This window comes from Canis aureus, chromosome 15 (genome assembly GCF_053574225.1).
Source record: "Canis aureus isolate CA01 chromosome 15, VMU_Caureus_v.1.0, whole genome shotgun sequence".
NCBI lineage: Eukaryota > Metazoa > Chordata > Mammalia > Carnivora > Canidae > Canis > Canis aureus.
In genome coordinates, this window is record NC_135625.1 from 34140996 (window position 1) to 34162863 (window position 21868).

The following is a 21868-nucleotide window of genomic DNA, read 5'->3' on the forward strand; positions in this document are numbered from 1 at the left end:
TCATTTTAAGAATGTTATATAAATATAATGATTTCTTTGCAACCTTTTGAAATTAGCTTTCTTTCATTCAGGTTAACACCCTGAGATCTGTCCAAGTTGTGTGTTTTTAGTTGTTGAGTGGTATTTTATTGATTGCATGTAACAGTTTGTTTATCCATTCAGTCCTTGAAAGATATCTCTTTTTATTTTATTTTTCCCCCAATTTTAACTCTTACTAAGATTAACTTTCTACTGTTTTTTTTTCCCTAGTTATATGAATTCTGACAATATGTATTATGTCTCTTAGGTCTTAACTCCACATGGGATGAGTTAGAAGAAGGATAAAGAGTGGATTGGCAGTTTGCAAAGATCACTAGAATGGTTAGTTTTTAGCTGAATAAAATATATACCTCTATTCATTTTTATTACATGTCAAGAATATTCTAAGAATTAAAGGAAAACAGGTAATAATTATTATAAAAAGATGAGGAGGAATGCCTTTAAGAACTCACAAAGTTCTTAAAAGAATAGTCCATGGCTACAGTTTCTGACATCACCCTTTGCTTAGGTGATGCCAAAGCTCTTTGTACCAACTGAGGGTAAGTCTTAAACCATTTGCTCCTCATTTAGACTTTCTCTAATGACCTTCCTCCACCAGTTTTTTTTTTTTTTTTTTTGTCTTGGCATACTGGACAGAAAAATGCAAGCACAGTGCAAAAATAGGTGTGAACGTTGCATTTTAATTCAGATGCTACGGTATTCCGGTCGTTACAGGTATTTTCCCTGAGTTCTTCTCAATCATCATTGCATCTGCTGTTCTAGGGATATTTACATTGAACGATAGCCATCTCCAGCCAATACAACTTACCTCAAGGCCATTATTCATGATTATAGCTCATGGTTTACAAATCATTCATTATTTTACTTAATTTCTTGAATATATAGAGCTGTTAGCCCATTTGTGAGTCTTGGTATACATAGTTCATTCTACTTGGGCTGTTTTCTCTTTGACATCGGGAAAAACTATTTTCCATCTTCTTCCTTTTTCAAAACTGCTACACTTTCAAAATTGCTAAATCTTCTCAAAGAAGTTTTCTTTATAAATTCAGTTGTTTCTCTTTATACTTCTATGCATACACATTTGTGCTCTCTTTATGTTTGTTCTGCTTCTCCCATGTAAGTTGTCTTTTCTGTTTCTTCATAATCAGGACTCTACATAGTAAGGGCTTGGTCTGTGCTTAATTGGACCCATCAAAGAGATACATATTGATCTTCGGGGACAGGTTTAACATGGATTTGAGAAATTAATACAGACTTATTTTCCCTGAGTTCTTCTCAACCATCATTGCATCTGCTAATACTATATTTTCTCTTATAATAGATTTTTTAAGAAATAAAATTTGCTTTTTTATTTTATTTTTTGACATTGAGTAATTAGGCGTCAAGTTGGAAAATAGAATGATCTGATCAAGTGGGCCCTGGTGTGGCGATAAGAAGACCTGGGATTCTGTACTAGATTGCCTATAATTCTCTATGTGATCTTATAGAGCAAAATTAAGTGGATACAAAAGCCTATGAAATTGATTGGGTTGTTGTGATGACAAAAGGAGGTAATATAAAAAGTTCATTCTGCTACAGATCCAACAAACCATCTATGGTTTGTAGTATAAAATTATAAGTCTGATGACACTGATCAACCCATATTTTCAATCTCTCTAAAACTTCATATTTTCATATGAAACAAGGTAGTACTGTTAGCACTTGGGTACTTCAAAGAGTGTTGCCTGAGAAAAGAATAGATTTGTTGCGTGATCTGTCTACCTGTGAATATTCTGGTTCAGGATACACTGTGGAGAAGCCTGAAGAAATGTGGGAAACTGAAGATTGTTTTAAATGTCGAGAATTTAAAAACTTGTCTGTGTAGCAAGATAAAATTGCTCTGAAATTGGCTAATGGATGGGTAAAAAGGAAGACAAGCCCTTTGCCCTTTTACCTTTTATAAAGGTTAAAATGACATTGTTGGTGTGACTTCATGATTACTGTTGACCAAGTGCTGGATCACATGCTTGATACACTGTCACATGGATGATAACGTTGAGTTTAAGCTATGGTTGTGACAGACTAAAGATATCCCATCATTCTTGACTTCAAAATTCCTCAAACTATGTTTTGAAAGAATTCTCCCAAAAGAATTCCTTAAGGACTACCCTGGTTTTTTTTAACTAGGAAGAAAACCTTCAAAATATACCATGAGTCCAACTACAAACTTAGTCCAAAATGTCATAATCTCTCATCAAAAGTACTAAATCTGCTTCCTAACTAACTAGCCCTTTTTTTGACTCTTGTTCCATTACAGTCAGTTCTCCACACAACAGGTAGAGTGATCTTCTAAAAATATAATTCTTTTGAGAATATAATTCCCAGTGCAAATCTCTCCAATGGTTTTCTATTATAATCAGATGCAATGCAGATGCCTTGCCAGAGCCTATTAGAACTGAGTGTAATCTGGCCTGAGTTGGTACTTTCAACCTCATTTCATATCACTACCCTTATTCTTTGCTTTAACCAAATCACACTGGTTTTCTTGGTTTTCTTTGGCTATGCCTCAGGACCTTTGCACTTGCTCTCACCTCTGCTGGACACTCCCTCCTCCCCTCTGATTTTTGCCTGCCTGATTCTCACTTCACTTAAATGTCTTTCCTAATGCCACCTCCTCTAACCACCGTATGTAAAATAACTTCCCTCACTCTTTTATCACTCTCTCTTCACAATTATCCTTCAGTTTTCTTTATGACTTTTCACCCGAGGTCATCTAATATGCCTTGGTTTATTTTGTCTTCCTTTGTAGAATGTAAACTCCTTGAGATCGGGACATTATCTTCTTCTTACTGTATCTCCATATCTATAACAATATCTAGTACTAAAGAGGTTTTTGACAAATGTTGAATGAGTGAACAGAGAAAAGAGTTATAGTGAGAGTCAAATATGCCTGATGTCAAATCCAAACCTCATCAGTTGCCAATTATTGAAAGATTAAGCATTTCTTTTCAACTCGCTAAGCTTTAGTTTACATGTTTTAAAATGTGTCTAATGTTACCTTCTTCATTAGTTATTAGGAGAACGAAATGAAGTAAAAATAAAGCCAGCCCAAACTGGGCAATCCTGAATATCCCCCAGTCTGTTGTATGCAGATAACTGGGGGCACTGTCTATAAAGTGGGCTAGAAACTCAGGATTTTTTGTTTTTGTTTTGTTTTTCTTTCTTTTTGTTTAGTTTTTGTTTGTCTTGTTTTTTCTTTTGTTTTATCTTTTCTTTTAATGACAGGATGATGTGCTGCTCAAGGGGCTGGTTAAAGCCCTCAGAGAGTTGTAGGCCATGAGTTTGAGATCCACTGGACTATGTCCATGCAAAATGAAAAATAGATAAATGGAAAAACAGATGTCCTTGTGCTTCCTAATTCCCAGCTAGAGATCTTGTCTGCAGTCTGAGAAGGCTCCTATGGGTTTCTGTGGATGTCGTGGAGGGTACCAAGTATGCCCTACTTGCATTTAGATCCTCAGGCCTCTGCTGGAAAGGGTAAAAAAAAAAAAAAAAATACTAACTCCCCTGCTTGAGTGAGTGTGAGAACATGGGAAGAAGCAGAGAAACTGTTTCTCCCACCTTTGTTCTTGTCAGGACTATGTTTCAAAGTACAGGCCCACTTCCCCTTTGTTTCCTTTCATTTCTGCTATGAGACCACTTATAAAATCCCTGGAGTCCTGCCAAGCAAATGCAGTACTAAAGGTTTGCCTACTGGATAGCTTGTCTCAGATGAAGTAATCAGAGCTGGAGCAAGACAGAGCACAGCATAGATATAATGAGCTCATTATGATGTAATGTAATGTAAACACTTACATAATGCTTATGAGATGCCAGGTATTCTTCCAAGAACCGTTCACCTAATTCACTTAATCTTCACAATAACCCTGTTAGGGAAATAGCTGATATGAGCCCCATGATACAGGTGAGGAAACCCTGAGGCTCAGAGAGTAAAAGTCCAAGGTCACAGAGTTAGGCTGTGGCAGTGCAGAGCTGCAAGTGCCTTATGATGTCAGTGGTGCAACACCAGCCCCTTTGTCCCCAAATAGCCTAGCTCTGTTGCTTCCTTTAATGGCTGAAACTCTAGGAGAGAGAACCATGCAGGAGGTCTCAGTCATTTGAAGAGCTTTGAATGCGAGATTGGTTAAAAACTTTATCAGAGCCATCCACATTGGAAATCATAACACCTTAAACTTGAACACTTTTTGGTTTATGAAGCAATTTATTTATTCATATTCCCAGAAACCTTCTCTTGTATTGTCCATTGCCACTGCTGAGCCTTTGCTTCTTCATCTGTCTACAATAATGCCATTGTCTTTACTCTCTGCTATGGCACAACCCTCCTGTGGTCCAGGGGAATCATGCTGGCTCTGTGAAGTCAGCCAGCCTCTCCCTGGTCACCACTGTCACACCATTCATTATATACACAGTGCATGAAATGTTCGTTTGCTAATTTTTGTTCTTGATCTCATTTGCATTTATCTTCATTCCCTCAAGTGCATTGCCAATCCCCATAGGACTAAGAATGGATCTGTTTTTCCCTTGTATTAATCATTCCTCAGTTTCTGCTGTAGATCTTTACCTCCAATCAGTGCTAAATTATTGCTATTAAGCTGAATGATCAGCCCAAAACCTGGAAATACACTGTTGCTTGGCTTGTTACTTTTGTAAGGATAGGGATAATAAGATTAGTAGCTAATATTTGCAGAGTGTACTATGTGGCGTATTCAAGGGTTTTGCATATAGAACTCATTTAATCCTGCCAGCAGCTCTATGTACTGCTATTATGAACTTCATTTTACACATAGGGAAGACATAGGGAAACTATTGCTTCTTGGGTAGCTAGCGTGTGGAAAGTCTAGTTTTACTACCCTAAAAACAGTGAATGTGCAGGGAAAGTTGCGTTGCTATGCCTTGGAATATCTACTGTTAAGGAAGCAGCATTATAGCTCGATGGATTGGAGGTTGATTTAGAAGATATTCGTAATTCAAGTATTCTTATTAAATTTATCAGTATCTCTTCTACTTACTCTCTTTCCTTTAGATACTGGGAAAGGACAGGACCTGAAGACTGTATCCTCTGCTGGAAAATGGGAGCTCTTTCTTGTGCATACTCTTAAGGAACATTTTTGTGTGACGGAGAACTCTGGTATTCACTTTCCTATTTATTATCTGTTTGATCTTGGCAGATTATTAAGGATCTTGGATCTGATTTTCCTCAAATTCCTGATATTTCCTCCCCCCCCCCACCCCCGCCGAGGGCATTTGCTTAGCCATGTTAGGGTTGTGATCAAGGTTAAATGAGATGCTGTTTGTGCAAAGAACCAGGTAGGAAGAATGGCTGTGGCTCACTCAGTAAACGTTGGTGGCTGTTAGGTGCAGACATTGCCTTAAAATCCTAGATAAACTATAGGTTTGAGTTGAGTCAGAAGCCTTGGATTGGTGAATTGTTCACTTGCTACAGGTTGCAAGCTTTACCCTGTGCCACACAACCTTGGAAATGCTTGTTTAGAAATAGCCCAGTAGGGTTAAAAAAAAAAAAAAAAAAAAGGTAGGTGATAGATAAGATAAGATAAATAGATGGGCTGGCAGGCTGTCATTTTGTACAACGTTATGAGTAAGACATTTATAGTTATTGAGCCAGAATTTCCACAGTAATAGAAAAAGCAGTTGCTTTTAAACTTCTTGTTCAATTTAACAATTATGGGTGAGTTAAAATGTAGGCCATTTGAATTGGATTTGGAGGATAAAGTAAGATTCTATCCTACAGTGGGGGATGACTCATAGAGGAGTTTGACCCAGTAGAAACAGCAGCTGATAAGGAGCCAGGAGACCCAAGTTCCTGGCCTGGATTTGCATGAATAAATTGTAATAGCCTTTGGGAAAATCCTTAAACATCTCAGTTTTCTAGTTTGAAAAATGAGAGGGCTGTGTTTGTGAATGGATCTTTCAACATACATAAGGTTCTACCAAGCAGATCACTGAAAATGGAATGTGTTATCTATGGTCATTAGGAAGCAAAGTATTCTTGCTAGTGCAGTACTTTTTTTTTTTTTTTTGAGAGGATTACCATTGTGAACAACCACAACCCAAGAAAATCCATCAGCACTAGCATGATACAGACAAAAGTAGACACCTGAGAATCTCATAATATCCTGGGGTCATTGTTATATCCTGGGAAAGTATGGCCATGCTACATACAAGAGTTTTATGATGATGAGTCATTATAAGCAGAGGATTTATGGATATCCATCAACGGGATTTTTAAATGTTTATCATGTGTGGATGTCCTATAGTGTACTTTGTGCATTGGTACATCTTGAGAAATAATTTATTGTTTGACAAAACTTTCTGAAGCTTGCAAATATAAAAACGAATTTGGGTTAGCTAGCTTTTCTAGTTTTTCTTGGCATTTTCTGTTTCTCCATATAACTTCAGTCACAGGTGTGAAGCCACATTTTTGTGCTGATTGCTTTTCTAAAAGGTTTAAGGTTTTACAAAGTCAGATTTTGAGTGGCAGCATTTTCTATTCTCTGTATCACCAACCACCTGCAAAATTAAAATAGGTCAAGTATGGAGCAGACAGATTAGGTGATTCCTTAGAAATATACACTGACATTAGGGGATCCCTGGGTAGCTCAGCGGTTTAGCACCTGCCTTCCGCCCAGGGCATGATCCTGGGGTTCCGGGATCGAGTCTCACGTCGGGTTCCCTGCATGGAGCCTGCTTCTCCCTCTGCCTGCCTCTCTCTCTCTCTCTCCCCCCTGTCTCTCATGAATAAATAAATAATTTTTTTTTAAAAAAGAAATATTCACTGACATTAGAAGGGTGCCTCCTGTGGTATAATAGATGTGTTCTTGAGAGTTGTGAGAATTAAATTTTGAAAAATTGAATCCAATGTTCCTATTGGCTTGCATTAAGTTTTCAAAAAAAATGCTTTATCTTCAATTTCTGATGGATTGATTTCAATTAGCAATGGTTCTTGTCATTTTAACCCTAAATTACATAGCCTCCCCTTCCCCAACCCAATAGTTAATGACATATATATATAAATACTGGAGCAAATCAGAGAAGCTTTTCTATGCTGTAACTTAGTGTGTGGGAAAATGTGTGTGTGTGTGTGTGTGTGAGATGGTGGTGGTGGTGGTGTGATGAAGGACCTTGGTTTGGTGCTTTCTCTGCCACCAAGGAGTACTGTATCTTTGAGCAAGATCACTTAGCTTCCTTTAGCCACCATTTTTCACCTGTAAATAATGATCTCCATTGGTCCTATTTGCCTCTAATATTCTACAAATTAGTGGCAAGAGGAAACTATAAATAATCCCATAATTTTTCTTTTTGTAATTTAATTATATTAAAGTGGATTATATCTGTCTATGAGTGAATAGTGACCTCCATTTATTCTTGTTTTTATTTAGATTTTTATGACTGGTAAATTCTATTTTGGCTGGATTAGATTGAGAATCCTTGGGAGGCTCGTTCAGCATAGACAGATTTATTCACTTTTCATGCTGGATGAGGAAGAAGGAATATTTTAAAGATAGAGCTGACATGGAACATTAATTTGATTGAAGCCTTTCTGTGTGAGGAGTGATTATAGTGTCTCCATTGCCATAATGGAGAGAGATTAGCATGGATTAGATTATCCCACGTACAAAGGTTGTACAAATTGATAGCTGTTATTTGTGGGCTAGGCTGATCTTTACAGTTACTGGCATGACTTCTTAAGCAATATAGTCATGATTCCTTTCATGTGGTTTACATGTGGCAACAAGAGGAGAACATATCCCTTGTTACCAAAAACCTTGTGTCTCCCAATGAGAACTTGGCACAGAATCAAAAACACAAGATGTGTATGCACAATATTAAGGGGATGGCACTGGTCATCTGGCATGCTGTCTGCAACGAGAGCACACACTGGCCAAAGGCAGAAGAGTTCCTGAAACAGATGTTCAGTCAAGATGGCTAGGATACTGTCGAAATGTGGTCTAGAATAATTATGAACATAAGCCTAAAAAGGTAGCCAAGATATGGTTCTGAATTATAGCCAGCCATGGGATTATTATTTAATTCCAGTTTAGTGTCTTTCCTGCCAAGTATGTGCCAGACCCTCTGAAACAGAATCTGGTTTTTGCCAGAGGTACTTAGCAACTATATTTTAAGCTTAAATTCCAAAAAAGTAAAGAAGAATAAATTGCTTTCTGATGGGAGTAAGTTGTATTTCAAACAGACTCTGAAAGCCCTAGGAAAGTCTCAGACTTTCCTTGGAAGAGAGGGGGCAGTCTTCCCCTCCACTGAACCCATCTGGATTTGTCATACCGCTGCCTTTCCTCATGTTTATAAGCAATTGGTATCTGTGGTCAGTGATTATTAGTACTTACATGACCACCCTTATTCCACCCTGTTGCTCACCTTCTCCCTCTTGCTTTTCTACTCCATGGAAAATGACCTCTTCCTTGATCTTTCAGATGCACCGAATACCTTCCTGCTTCAGGGTCTTCACCTAACTTTGCTGTCTGCTGGAAAGCTCCTCTTTCCTATAATTCAGGTCTCACTCCTCACTTTCTTCAGGTTTTTGCTCAGATGCTGTCATATCCACAGGTTTTTCTGGTCTTCACCAGCATTCTCTGTCATTTTCATCTTGCTGTGTTTTACCTTATAGCACTAATGAGCATCTGACAGATTACCTTTTTACTCGCATATTTGTTTATTTGTATTTTCCCTCCAGAATGAAGATGGAGGCTTGGAACAATGCTTGGTACATAGTGGAAGCTCAATAAATATTTGTTGGAACAATGAAGAAGTGGTTAGCATTGAATTTGTATTTGTTGATATACATTATATTGGGGGCTTCTAGAAGACAGTATTGGAATTTAACTTGTGACTCAAGCACTTAAAGAATCTTGGAGACCAGAGCTTCCTAAAGGACTGTTCATGCACTCAAAGCAATGTTTCACAAAATATAATATACATGTGAATCAACCAGTTATCTTAATAAAAGAGCATTTTCTGATTCAGCAAGTGTGGGAGTTGGGGAGTTCGGGGGCTGAGGTTCTGCACATCTGACAGGCTCTCATCTGATGAGGTTGCTGCTAGTCTAAGGATTGTGCTTTGAGTAGCAAGGCTTAAAGGCATACATGGCAGAATTCAAGGAGTTCACAGAGCCAGGGTCATTATTTTGAATACCAACTATCATTGTTGTAGCACAAAACTGAAGTGCTACTATCTGGAGTTTTCTGATTAACAGAATGCCAATAAACAGATAATTTGTTAGACTTTTCAAAATAGAACTTTAAATTGTTAGCCATACATAGTTGTTTTGTATGCAGGCCTGCATTATGTATATGTCAATTTCTGAGTAAATAGTAGAGAGCATACATCAGATTCTTAAAGGGGTGATAACTCTAAACAAGGTTTAGCAACCATTTTTTAACAGATGATGTTAAACAGAGGAAACTTTAGGTACCAAACCAAAGCATATCATAACCACATTGTTACAATGGTGACAAAACCAGCACATATGCTTGCAAATGCTTAGCAAGATTGGTTTTTACTGCAACAGTTTTTGCTAAACAAACAACTTACATTTTAGGTTAACGTTTACCAGAGATGATATTTTCCCAGGGAAGTATTAGGTGAACATTTGCAAAATGCTTGGAACCCAACAATCCCAAGACAAATATTTATTTTCCCCTAGCCACTGGAAATGGACCTGAGCTGGAAACATTGGCTAAAAATGAATATTTGGAAACTCTGAGACTCTCTCTAAAATGCCATTGCAGTAGCTCGCTGTCCTTCTAATCTGAGGCCAAAATACCCTCGAAGGGGCACTGGTGTAGAAAAGCTGTTTTCAGGCACAAAGCGAAAAAATAGCCCATTTAGAGCTGCATAGCTTTTCAGTCAGGAAACTTATCCCCAGGTGTGTTTTTCTCAGCCAAGGAGTGTGGGCAGTTTAGTTTCAGAAGTAATAATCCCTTGAAAGAGCAGGAGAAGACATTTGGAAGAACTGAGATGTTTAATATTAAAAGGCTCTACTATAATAGACATCTAGTACAAGGCTTAGTCAAATGTGTTAAGTCCTAGACTCCTTCACGTTGTTATAGTATCATTGTCCTCATAATTGCCAATGAGGCTACCAGTCATCATAGTGGATAACATTTATTGAAGACTTAACATATTCTGGATAGTGTGCTAAGCACTTTCCATATGTTTTTTTGTATCATAAATACTTTAAAAAACTTATTTGCAGTAGGTCCTATAGTTGTCTTTGTTTTGCAGATCAATAAGCTGATGTGTAGATACATCGTTTATATTGCTCTAGGTGGCAAAACTACTGAGTGGTTGAGTTTGGATTCACATTTAGATATTCTGATATCAGAGCTCATGCTATTAACTATCATGCTGTATTCATGACCATAACACGTTGAGTACTGATAACCTTGGTGCATCTATTTAGTAGACCACATCTTAAAGTTCTGTGGTTTAATTTACCCTCAGGCGTAAAGAAAACAGATTTTATAAACTTCTATCAGCAAATTAACTATTCTAAATTATTTTTCAGAAGAAACGCTAAATACTCTTAAAGAAATTATGGTGAAATTTTTATTCAAGCTAGGAGCTTCAGTGTTCCCATTTCATGGAAGCATGGACTTTATGTGGCTCTGTAGCATGGCAAACATAACTTGTTATGCTAAAATGGCCTAGGGTGAAGATGAATGCAACTGTTTTTGAAATTGACCACTTTTTCTTAATACTCAATTTGTGCTTCTGAGAATTAACAGAATTTCAATACTTGAATCTGTGTATTAGACAGGGCTTTTAGTTGCACAAAACAGAATATGCACAGGATAGTTTAATCAGAAAGAAGAATGTATTGACAGATATTAGTAAGCTTCCAAAATCTTTGAGAGGGTGCCAGAGAGCCTGGTTCTGGGGCTACACAGCCATACCCCAAGACTTTTCTCTGATCAGGTGGCTTCTCATAACCTATGATGTCAGGTATCTGCCTCCTGAAGTTGTTGAACCAAATGCCTCCCCAACTGCTCCTGCAGAATCCTGGTTCTCCCTGGTTTGGTGCCCAGGTATAAGGTAGTATCTTAATTTTCTGACTTCCAAAACTGGACTCACAATGTGAGAAAAATCCCCAAATGTAGGAATATGTCCAAAGATGTTGGGCTGTCATCACAAGGCAGCCCCTGATATTGTGAAATATTCAGATAAGTGTAGAATATCTTTTCTTTATTGCTTTTCCCTCTCATTTCAGTTTCTTTGACTGCTAATTTCTTATTGAGAACAGACTCTGTTCATTCAGTCCCCCAAATGGCACTGTGTTAAGTTTACAAAAAGGCTATCATGGACTTTTTACAAATGCTGAGAAAGATGAAATCTGTGTTAAAAAGGCAATGGAGGAAATGTGGTGAATTTGGCACTGAGCATTTTTAACTTGAGAGAAATTGTAGGACATTTAAGTGAATGTAGAATGGGCAAATGTGGATAACAGGTTGTGGCTCAGAAGTATACACAGGGCTCTATGTTTGGGTGTGGGAGTTGTCCTCCAAAGATTGACAGTTGAAGCATTGGCCAGAGAATGTATGTGTTTTCTGATGTCAACAAATAGGACAGAAGATTGAACATGGGATCATGAAGGCCCTCCCCCACAGCTGTGCACATGTCCAGCTGCAAAGAAGAAAGGCAAGACCAGATAGAGAGTTCAGAAGATGGCTGTATTATTATAGTGTCATAGGGACTAAAGGAGGCAATATTTTGGAACTGAATGCCTTTATTGATTCTTCATTAAAATGTAATTTTAATGTAAAACAGGATTTGAAAGAGATAATATTTGAGGTGTGTCTTATACTTACCAAATTTGTTTTCAAATCTTTATCATTTCATTTGATTTAACATAATTAAAATCATTAAATGTAGAATTTTCTTTCTATGTGTGGCTAAAACAATTTTATTTTTATTTTAATCTAACTTAAATGTAAGGTCAAATCCGGTTTCCATGAAGTTAATTACATATTTGAAGAAAGGACCTTAAGAATTCTGTGTTGGGAAAGAGTACTGCATGGTGTCCAATACAGTTATGTATACCTCTGTGTAGTCTTCCTCTTGGCTACAAACTGTCAGACCTGGATAGACCACCTCATTTCTCACTCAAAACATCCTCTGGGACTAGATAGGGAGCTAATGTTTCAGATTGGAAGAAGTTATAACACTTCACAGTTTATATCTAGGAAACATGAATTTGCAGTTTCTTACGTCTCTGAATAATATGAGAAATCAGAAAGCATATTAATTCATTCAGAAAATATTAACTTAAAAAAGCCTACTGTATGCCAAGGAATATGCTTGATGTGGTTTTAGGTTCAGGTAGAAGTAGGGAGACGAAGTAACATTTGCCTTTTTGTGCAAAGAAGTAAGATTTATTTTTACTTAGCAAAGAAAAGTGTATGCTCAATACTATATATGTTTAGAGTATACTCTGGCATGATAAAGGGAGGTTTGGTATCATGGAGGTTTCTTTTTCAGTAACAAGAAGAAAAAAAACTAAATTATATGTGAATGTTATTCATCCCAGAAAGAAGTCCATTGAGTTTTCTAAGATGGGTTTGATCACCTTATTAATGCCAAGTAAGTTGCTCAGGTCATAGATTTTCCTGTTGTTGTAATGGTGGTCTTTATCTTTGCTCTGGTGATGTTCTTATCTCTTTACCTACAGATATTGTTTTGTTGACTTTGCATATATCACAAATGTAGCATCAGATTTCTGTTGTCCTTTAATAAACTAATTACCTAACCACAAAATCATTTTGTTTTAAAAAAAGAATGAATATGGCAAACCCAGAGAAGTACACAAAGGATCATTTATGGATATATATGATAGAATAAGAATTTTAAAAACCAAAGAAATAACAATATTTATTTGAAAAGTTCTAACACTGTTAAATTCTCAGAAATTTATTTTTCTAAGGAGAGAATACTTTAGATTCATTGCATGTTAGGCAGTGTTATATATGTACTTCTCTTGTTGGGGATGTCATTTGTTTTTAATAATATCTCTATCTGGATTAAAATATAAATTTGTTTTTCTAACAGGGCCATTGGTTGAATCAGTATTCTGCAATAATATAATTAACAACAACAACAACAGTTGGCATATATTGAGTCCTGACCATGTGCCAGGCATTGTTTTAACCACTTTACATATATTAACTCACATAATTCTCACAGTGGCTCTGGTATAGTAAAAACACATTATACTCCTATTTCACATATGAGGAAAGTGAGACCAGAGTAAGTAATTTAGGCACATTTACACAGCTATGCGTATGAGAGAGTCAGATTTTGAATCCTGGTAGTTAGATTGCAAATTGGTTCTTTCAATTCTATGCTGCATTGATAAAGATAATTACTAACCAAGTCATATTTTTTGAGCATAGTTTTAGATAATTAAATTTGGTAAAAGAATATAAGAAAGCAAGCAAGCATGGGGAATAAAGGAAGACTAAAAGGGAGAAAGATCACTCCATCATTGAATGAGCGATGTTAACATTTTGAATTAACATTTGGGATCTTTTGTGGTTTCATACAAATTTTAGTAGTATTCTGGTTCTGTGAAAAATGTTGTAGATATTTTGACAAGCATTGCATTAAATCTGCAGATTGCTTTGGGTGGTATGGGCATACTGGTTCTTCCAATTTATGAGCATGGAATATCTTTCCACTTGCTTATATCATCTTCAATTCCTTCCATCACTGTTTTATAGTTTTTGGAGTACAGCTCTTTCACCTGTTTGGTTAAATTTATTTCTAGGTATCTTATTTTTGGTGCAATTGTAAATGGGGTTGTTTTCTTTTTCTTATTTTTAAAAAGATATTTATTTATTTATTTATTCATTCATTCATTCATTAGAGACACACACACACACACACACACACACACAGACAGAAAGAGAGAGAGAGAGAGAGAGAGAGAGAGAGAGAGAGAGGCAGAGACACAGGAGAGGGAGAAGCAGGCTCCATGATGTGGGACCTGATCCTGGGTCTCCAGGATCACACCCTGGGCTGAAGGTGGCGCTAAACCGCTGAGCCACCTGGGCTGCCCTGGGGTTGTTTTCTTAATTTCTTTTTCTCCTACTTCATTATTAGTGTATAGAAATGTAACCAATATCAACTTTGTACCCTGTGATTTTACTGAACTCATTTATCAGTTCTATTAAGTATTTTGCTGTTTTTTCAGGTTTTCTGTGTATAGCATCATGCCATCTGCAAATAATGACAGTTTTATTTCTTCCTTACCAATTTGGATACTTTCTATTTCTTGTCTGATTGCTGTGGCTAGGACTTCCCGTACTATGTTGAGCAAAAGTGGTTATAGTGAACATTCTTGCCTTATTCCTGATGCTGGAAGAAAATTCATTTTTCACCATTGAATATGATCATATTATAATATTCTTTTAACACTTTTGTTCAGGTGATATATTTTAGAAATGTTCCCATAGTATTATTTCAGTATGATTTTTTAAATGACTGTATTAAGTTATGGATGTTCCATACTTTTTATGCATCCCTATTTTTGAGTATTTAGATTATTTTCTATCTCTTTTAGGAATCAATGTTTTTAATAAAAACACAAAAAACTAGTAGGCATTAGTATCAAACATTATAATTTATTCAAAATTAAAATATAACTGTAATTGACTAGTCTATATTTTCTCTTTTAGATTTGTTTACTTTAGCCTTATCCCCTTATGTGCTCTTCAAGACTATAATATATATTCAGGAAGGTTGACAAAGAGAATATTTCAGACTGAAGTTGTATTTATTATTTTGAGTGAGATTCAGTGGATGATTTGATTCTTTGAAAAATTCCTCAGGTGTCTCAGCTGATGTTGAAAAGCCTCATCATTTAATATATATCTAGTCATCTAGGAAAATGCCATGTTTACCATTTTGTGTTGTGTTAAGGTTTTGGGTATAGTGTATTTTCACCATAACATGCTATTTTTGAGCAGAATTTTCTCCCATATTTTCATTACAAATGGTGCAGATAGTAAGCTTCGTGAAAACCTGATATCACAAAATTTGATTTATCAGTCTACCATTAGTAGTACCTCTATTCAGTGATTCAATCTTCACAATGATGATTATTGTTTTCAATGATGAGTTACAGTAATATTCTTATGAAAGTCATTAATGGGAGATTAAATTGTGGGCAAGAGTAGCAGTTAAGAACAAGCATTTTGGAATCACATAGACTGAAAATGCAAACTTGGATCTGCTACTTTATAGTTGTAATTTTGAGCAAGTTACTTAACCTCTCTGAGCTTCAATTTTTTACCTATAAAATATGGTTGTGAAGATTACATGAAATAAGTCACATATATAGTGTCTGAGTTCTAGTAAGCCTTCTGTAAATATTAGCTTATATTATCATTGGTATAATTATTAAGTATATTTTATCTTACTCCAGTGAATATGGAATACAGATCTTCCTTGACTTAAAATGGGGTTACATCTGTATAGGTCCATTGTAAGTCAAAGACATCATAGTTGAGAAAGCATTTATTTAGTACTCCTAATCTGCCAAACACCATAGTGTAGCTTATTCTGCATTAAATGTGCTCAGTGTGCTTACATTAGTTGGGCAGAATCATCTAAAAGAAAGCCTTTTTTGTAGCAAAATTTTGAATATCTTATGTAATTTATTGAATGTTATACTGAAAGTGAAAAGTTGAATGGTTGAATGGGAACAAAATGGTTGTCAGAGTATCAGTTGTGTGTTCTCATGATTGGGGGACTGATTGGGGGCTACAGCTCACTGATCTGCCCAGAATCATGAGAGTCCTACTGCATATCGTTAGCCTGGGAAAAGATCCAAATTCAAAGTTCAACTTCTACTGAATGCTATTGCTTTCACACCCTCATAAAGTTGAAAATCATTAAATCAAACCACTATTAAGTCGGGGGCCATCTGCATTGGTTTTTATGTGCAGAATCGAAGCAATTCCCTCTTATAGTTGCTAATTAACCAAGGTATGGGATTCATTGACTGGGGTTGACAACAGGACACTTACTATATACAGAATTTTAGAATGATAAATCCTGAAGGGTTTGTGTCCTTAATAACAACAGCAGAATAATGGAATTCCTTTAGTGTTCTTTCATGTATCATGTATATTTATAACTATTTAGCTTGCCCTGAATTTTTCAAGAACATTTTACATTGTTTATTTTATGTATGATTAATGCATGTATAGAACCTACTGTGGGCAATTACTTAACCTTATTGATTTTGATAATAATTATAAACTCAAAATGCATAAACAGCATAGTTCCATGTATCATTTCAGAGATTCTACTGACAAAACAGTTTCTCCAATGCAAGCATCATGATTTGATTCTAGAATTATATTTTTTTAAAGATTTTTATTTATTTGCTTGACACAGAACAACCAAGGAGGGTGAGGCGGGAGAGCCTCAAAGGGGGTGAGCCTAATATGGGGCTAGATTCCAGGACTCTGAGATCATGACCTTAGCTGAAGACAGATGCTTAACCAACTGAGCCACCTAGGCTCCCCTAGGATTATATTTTATATTGACTTGAAATGAAAAGTTATTGTCTCTGGTTTGACACAACAATAAAAATATTGTTCCTCCTCTCTGGCCTGACCTCAACTGATTTTTCTGTAGTATCTTATTAATAGTTGGGCTACTTCCTAGGAGAACATTTTTGGTGATCCATAGGTGAAGGCAAAACTGTTAATGCCTTAGAGGAGAAAATAGAGCTATCACACATTTTTGTTTTTGTAGATTTTGTTTAGAAAGATTACTTGCAGAAGTCAGAGACCAAACTATTAGGAAAAGCACGTTCTGAGTTATGAACATCTTTTTTGGTGGATTTTATTTATTCATTTGACAGCAAGTGTATATAAGCAGGAGGAGTGGGAGAGGGAGATGGAGAAGCAGCCTTCCTGCTGAACAGGGAGCCTGATGTGGGTCTCCATCCCAGGACCCTGGGATCATGACCTGAGCCAAAGGTAGATGCTTAACCAATTGAGCCACCCAGATGCCCCAGAGCTATAGACATCTTTGGTAATGGAGAAGAGAAGAACAATGTATAATCCATCTGAAACTACTTTTTCTTGACACCTACCAATCCTGTGGACAGGGTGCAATTAAATGACACTTTCAAAAAAGTCATGAAAGAAGAAAAACATTTTAAAAAGTTATACTATTTGAACAAAGGTGTAAGATAAAACATTGACAGGATAAGAGAAGATATATATTTAGAATAGGCTCAGTCTAAGGTAGAGTGATTTCTTTTAAGCCTAAGTCTTGATTACTCTGCCTCTTGTGTAGTGTAAGTCAGACCCCATGACTCCTAGAGAGTCCTGGCACAGAATTCTAGTGGGGTGCATTCTATTCTAACCCAGTTTCTGCCTCTTTTTTGCTTTTTTACTTTCAGCAAAAAGCCACATAACCTCTTAGTCTCCAGTTATTCATCTATAAAATGAAAAGTTTGTATTGGGTGGTCTTAAAGGCTCATTTGAGTTCCACCATGATATAACTTGCAAATGGAAATATCTTTGCAAATGTGTTATGTAGCTTGCTCTCAGTTTGGGAATAAGAGCTATAGGCATTAGAGTATATTAAACTGAAAATCTTTCTGTGGAAGTGGGTCTTTATATGTGTACAGGAGTCTGATCTTATGTTGAGTAACACTTCTTGCAGCTGATGCTTACTGTTACAACATGTACACAGGTGAGTCAGTTTAGTTTGCTATGTTTAGATTAACATTCTCAGACATTATTTCTATATCACCATCAGGAAGTGGTAGATTTGAAACCTATCCTATATCACCTTGAGTTCATAGAAATAAGAACATTCTTTTATTTCATTCCTTTCATTGTTTTAAAACAACTTTAGATAAACCTATTTTCTTCTCAAGTCCCCAATAATATTTCCATGTAGGATGGCTTTCACAGTCTTAGAAGCACAGTATTGTTCATTGTAGGAAAATGTCTTCTTTGAGAGTCTTCAAGATTATGAGCACATTTTAGGATATTAATCCAAGGACCCACTGTGGTATTAGGTCACACTAAAGAGATACTTTGTAGGATTTGTTGTGACCATCAGACAATACGTACCTTTGAAAATGTTAAGAAATGTGTGAAACACACAGTGCTAATGATGCTAGATAACAGTTACTGTCAAAAAATTTGATTAAGGCATTTTTAGTGCCATTTTTCAGATGACAAAATGAAGTGCAAAGCAGTTGGCCAGCCATCACTAAGTGAAGGAGTCATAATTCTTGAACAAGTAATTTTTCTCTCACACTGCCTCACTATAACAATAAGTATGTGGAGACTTCTAAAACTTTTAATGTGAATGTTAAGAAAACATTGTATTCTGGGATATTTTATAAACCACTCATCAAAACCCACTGATGTTAGGAATTGTTAATTCTCCCTATTCTTTCATATTTTCCCCATGCAAGCACATTGGCCTGGCTCAAAAATGCTTGACTCTACTGACAATACCATTCTCTGGATCTCAAGTTCTTCAATGTAATATGAAAGGTTTGGGTTAGAAATTATGGAAATTCCTAAGGTCCTTATTAGTTCAGTACCATCTGCTTCATGGAGTTGTAGAGTTTTTCTAGATGCTTACAAAGTGTTGTAGTGGCCTGGCCCTTTACACTGGAGGAAAATATAGTCAATAGGTTCTTTGTAGTGTGAAGACTGAAAGTGAGGGGCAGGGGCAGAAGTTTTGTTTTCTTACTTTTTGTTGAAGCAGGCTGTTATTGACTACTGCCTAGGATGTTTGGGATTAGTCACAGAGCAGGAGGCTCTTCATGCCAGACTGGCAGTGAGTCATAGTGGGTAAGCACAGGACCAATTACCACACATGGGAATGGGGTACTGGGTCTTCCCATGGCAGTATTAATAATAAAATGATAAAAATCAATGTGATCTTAGAAAGCAGCTGAACTTTCTAACTTTATAGCCAGGGGTCAAGGAAGTGAGGACAATTGTGCAAGTTTGTAACTTGAGCATGAAAGTTAAGGATGGAATTCAGGTCTCTCAACTTCATATCTAACTTCTCACTTATATTTAGTTATGCTAAATGTCATACTTCCTTTTGTTTTCATTGCTATGATAGTCCTGGATTGTAATACCATAAGAATATGGTCACTTAGTGAATTTGTGTCCATTATATTTCATACACAACTTGGGATGCCTCTGTTCTCTTTATATCAAATCAACATAAAGTGCTTGAAAATTAGATTAAAAGTTACACAGCAAACATAGTTACATACTAAGATCATTTTATGGCATATTATCATTTTTAAGCAAATTAAATAATTACTGCTCAAGGATTCATATACAGCAACCACATGCAGACAAGAAACAGAAAGGAAGCAATAGTGGCTGCCTTTTGGATTCCACAGGGCTTCTGTTAGGTGAAGCCTTATTTAGCATAGTTATGATGCAGTAAAGGAAGTGCAGTTGACCTTTGAACAATGTAGGGGTTAGGGGCACCAACTCCCATGCAACTGAAAATCTACATATAACTTTTGACTCCCCCAAAACTTCTAATGTCTTCTCTTAAATAGAAGCTTTATTGATAACATAAATAGCAGATTTAACACATATTATGTATATGTATTGATAAAAGAAAATGTTAAATCACAAGGAAGAGAAAAAACAATTACAGCACTGTAGTATGTTTATTGAAGAAAGCCCACACATAAGTGGACCCACACAGTTCAAACCCATGTTATTCAAGGACCAAGTATACCACCCACCAGTAAACATTTCAGTGGTTCTAAATTGGGAAACTTGCTGATACAGTATGAAAGGATGACTAAAATATATATGTTCATTGAACTAGGGATCAAGAGATTAAGAAATCTTAAGGAATTGAAAGAAAGAATATAGGCTTCCTAAAAGTATTCAGGTATAAAGGAATCATAAACAAGAAACCCTAAAAACGAATAGTGATGGAAGAGAGGTACTGGCTTGGTAGTAGATTTGGGTTTGCAGTTTGAAAATCCTCTCTCTAAACTACATGAAAACTAATAATTGTGCTAATAATCTTCATGTTGGTAATCATAAGCTGGGTATGCAGATTTAGCTACATGATTTTATGCAGATCAATTAACTTCTCTGAACGTCTAATTCCTCATATAGGAATTGGCCTAGAATATATTCCTTGGCTTAAACAATCACTGTTGGACAAAGAATCTTATAATTAGTATTTGTAGCTTGGTCAAGAGGTAAAATATTACAATGATTTATAACTTAAATGAGTAACTTCATTTCTTAAACTTACATGGTGGGCATGCTTTTTGAAATCATTCATAGATACTTCACATTGCTTAATGTTAAGGTATTTAGGACTATAACACATGAAGGAAACTTAGAGATAGTCTAAGTTTCCATACTTCCAAATTTTATCAGTAAAGGTAGTGAGACCTTTGAGGTATGACGTTACTTACCTCGCTGCTTACTGGTGGAGTCTAAAGGAAGAACAGATCTTCATGATTCTCAGTACAGAGATTTGTGGGGTTTTCTTCCTTCTGTAGGAAAGATGATAAGTGGGTTTTCTTTCTCATGCCAACTCAGATCAATTGATATGGCCTGCCTGATGACAAAGATTGTGAAGTAGAGACTCAGGTACTATAGAAAAGACAACTATTACGGATTGGTGCTCTTTGCTATGTGACAGCATAGAAGATAGTATATATGTTTGCTACTTCTTCCCAAGGCTATTCTTTTTTTTTTTTTTCTGTGCTAATAAGATCTTTTATTAGACCATGGAGATTAAATTAAGTTTTTCTTTTCCAAACATTTAGTGATTTCAGTTTCTTATTTAGTTTTTTTTTAATAAATTTTTTATTGGTGTTCAATTTACCAACATACAGAATAACACCCAGTGCTCATCCCGTCAAGTGTCCCCCTCCGTGCCCGTCACCCACTCACCCCCAACCCCCGCTTTCCTCCCCTTCCACCACCCCTAGTTCGTTTCCCAGAGTTAGGAGTCTTTATGTTCTGTCTCCCTTTCTGATATTTCCCACACATTTCTTCTCCCTTCCCTTATATTCCCTTTCGCTATTATTTATATTCCCCAAATGAATGAGAACATACACTGTTTGTCCTTCTCCGATTGACTTACTTCACTCAGCATAATACCCTCCAGTTCCATCCACGTTGAAGCAAATGGTAGATATTTGTCATTTCTAATGGCTGAGTAATATTCCATTGTATACATAAACCATATCTTCTTTATCCATTCATCTTTCGATGGATATTCCTTCCACAGTTTGGCTATTGTGGACATTGCTGCTATAAACATCGGGGTGCAAGTGTCCTGGCGTTTCATTGCATCTGAATCTGTGGGGTAAATCCCCAGCAGTGCAATTGCTGGGTCGTAGGGCAGGTCTATTTTTAACTCTTTGAGGAACCACAAGATTTGTATTTATGTATTAGAGAGAGAGAGAGAGAGCAAGCACAAGCAGTGGCTGGAAGGGGCAGAGGGAGAGGGAGAAGCAGGCTCCTTGCTGAGCAGGGAGCCTGATCCAGGGCTAGACCCTGAGATCATGACCTAAGTCCAAGGCAGATGCTTAAAAAAACTGAGCCACCCAGGCACACTCAAATTCTGTTTCTTAAAATGTAAAGATAAGGTGTTCCGGATGCAGGGAAAAAAGAAACTGTAGATGGAGGGGAGAATGAAATGGAATCAGTAACAGAGTCACTTTTATGGAAATTTGGACCTGCACTGTACAATTTCAGTGTTTAAATAA

General features: G+C 36.4%; 1 protein-coding gene and 1 long non-coding RNA gene across 14 annotated transcripts in view; one reads left to right on the forward strand and one right to left on the reverse strand.

Moving 5' to 3' along the window:
- The window catches only part of LOC144283996 (uncharacterized), an 83042-nt gene extending 79040 nt beyond the window's left edge, over positions 1-4002 (reverse strand). For all 5 annotated transcript variants that reach the window (XR_013352478.1, XR_013352476.1, XR_013352474.1 and 2 more), the window contains exon 1: positions 3874-4002. This is a non-coding gene — a long non-coding RNA (uncharacterized LOC144283996). The remainder of the gene's footprint in view (positions 1-3873) is intronic.
- NRG1 (neuregulin 1) overlaps positions 1-21868 on the forward strand; it is a 1069619-nt gene that overhangs the window by 142613 nt on the left and 905138 nt on the right. The gene's annotated exons all lie outside the window — the stretch shown is intronic.